This window comes from Mus musculus, chromosome 11, assembly GCF_000001635.26.
Source record: "Mus musculus strain C57BL/6J chromosome 11, GRCm38.p6 C57BL/6J".
Classification (NCBI taxonomy): domain Eukaryota; kingdom Metazoa; phylum Chordata; class Mammalia; order Rodentia; family Muridae; genus Mus; species Mus musculus.
In genome coordinates, this window is record NC_000077.6 from 66,562,633 (window position 1) to 66,565,021 (window position 2,389).

Sequence of the window (2,389 nt, forward strand, 5' to 3'; positions counted from 1 at the left end):
TTATTATATCACTGGACGTTTATCTTCCAAAGCTAATTAAGAATTAAATTGTGTCCCTTCTCATCAAAATCCACATGCAGGAGTCCTAACCCGATAACCCAGAATATATGCTTGCCCCAATATAGAGTCATGATTGAAGGATTCAAGCAAGATAAGGTCCTATATGAAAAGGAGAATTGAAGATCTAGATGTCCATACAGGAAGAGTTCCAAGTGAGGAAGGCAAAGGTCAGGGAGATTCCCCCTCCAATCTACACTGGTAGCCAGCAAGTCTCCAGGAATATAAATTAACACATTGCTGCCCGGAAAGGGAAGCCACAGCAAAGTAAACACTGGGCTGCACTCAAGCACTTCCCATAAGAGGTTATTGCTGTTCTCTGTGAGCCCCTCAAACCCAGTCAGCTTTTCACAGCAACAGGTTTTTACTGATCACTTAACCTACATCAGAGCTTCCCAGTTACAAGACTTTGTTCTCTTGTCTTCACAGTGTTTAATGCTACCTTATGATCACTATTAATGTAATGTAATATTTGATATACCCCTCCCCCACCTCTCACCCCAGACACAGCTTACCCTGCTGCCCTTAGAATATACATTCCAGGACACTGAGATGCTTCTTGGTATTTGCTATATCTTTAAATACTTGGAGCAGTAGTTCTCAACCTGTGGCTTGTTGAACCTTTGGGAATCAAATGACCCTTTCACGGCAGGGGGTGGGGGTGGGGGGAAGTCTCATCTCATATCAGATATCTTGCATATCAGATGTTTATGTTATGGTTCATAATACTAGCAAAATCACAGTTATGAAATAGCAACAAAAGTAATTTCATGGATGGGGGTCACCACAGCATGAGGAACTATATAAAAGGGTCGCAGCATTAGGATGGTGGAAAACATTGCTTTAGTCTCTGCTCTCCCCTGTTCCAGAGGCAGCCACATCTTTTCATACAGTGCCAGCCTCTTCCCTTAGACATGATGGTGAAGGTCAGAGTGAACAGATTTGGCTGTATTGGCTGCCTGGTTACCCGGGCTCTCACCTCATCTAATAAAGTAGAGATTGTTATCATCAACGACCCCTTCACTGACCTCAACTACATGATGTACATGTTCCAGCATGGCTCTACTCATGGCACACTCAGTGGCACAGTCAAGACTGAGAATGGGAAGCTTGTCATCAACGGGAAACCCATCACCATCTTCCAGGAGCAAGATCCCACTAACATCAAATGGAGTGATGTTGGTGCTGAGTATGTCCTGGAGCTTACTGGTGTCTTTACCACCATTGAGGAGGCTGGGGCCCACTTCTGCCAACTCCCCCAGGTTTGTGAACCAAGTGTGTTGTGAATCATGTGTGAACCACAAGAAGTATGACAACTCACTCAAGATTGTCAGCAATGTTTCCTCCACCACCAATTATTTAGTCTGCCTGGCAAAAATCATTCATGACAACTTCGCCATCATGGTAGGACTCACAACCTCAGTCCTTGCCATCACTTCCATTCAGAAGACTGTGGATGGCCCCTTTGGAAAGCTGTAGCATGATGCCCATGGGGTTGCCCAGAACTTCATCCCTGCATCCACTGATGTTGCCAAGCAAGGCTGAAGGCAAGGCCATCCCAGAGCTGAACAGGATGTTCACTGGCATCTTTCCTATGCCTAGTGTGTCTGTCATGGATCTGACATGCCACCTGGAGAAAGATTCAAAGTATGATGATATCCAGAAAATGGTGAAGTGGGCATCTGAGGGCTCACTAACGGACATCCTGAGCCACACTGAGGACCAAATTGTCTCCTGCATATTTTAATAGTGACTCCCAATCTTTCACCTTTGATGATGGGACTGACATTGCTCTCAATGACAAATTTGTAAAGCTCATTCCCTGGTATGACAAATGAATAGAGCTATGACAACAGGGTGGTATACCTCATGGCCTACATGGTCTCCAAGGACTAAGAAGCCCTGGATCACCCATCCCAGAAAGGACACACGAGCAAGAGAGAAGCCCTCAACTACTGAGGAGTCCCATTTGCTACTTAGCCCCTTACAGTTTCCATCCCAGACCCCCATAACAACAGGAGGGACCTGGGGAGACCTACTCTCTTGAATACTATCAATAAAGTTCACTGCACCCACAAGAAAAAAAAAAGGAAGAAAAACACTGTGTTACAGGAATATGGCAATAATAGATCATCAAAAATAGTTCTTCAAGTTAACGGAGAAACTAAATTATTAAGGCTAACATCAATGTCATTTCAACTTAAATGTCAGTATTTCTTTCTACTTTATAATATTTGGGAGGGTCTACCTTTTTGAATAGAATCATCTGGGACCCTCTTACTCAAGTATCTGGAATGACTTGAAGTTTGGATGTCTCTACTAGAATTCTAGA

At 43.9% G+C, this 2,389-nt stretch overlaps 1 pseudogene; it reads left to right on the plus strand.

Moving 5' to 3' along the window:
* Gm12297 (predicted gene 12297) lies at nt 957–2,135 on the plus strand (annotated as a pseudogene).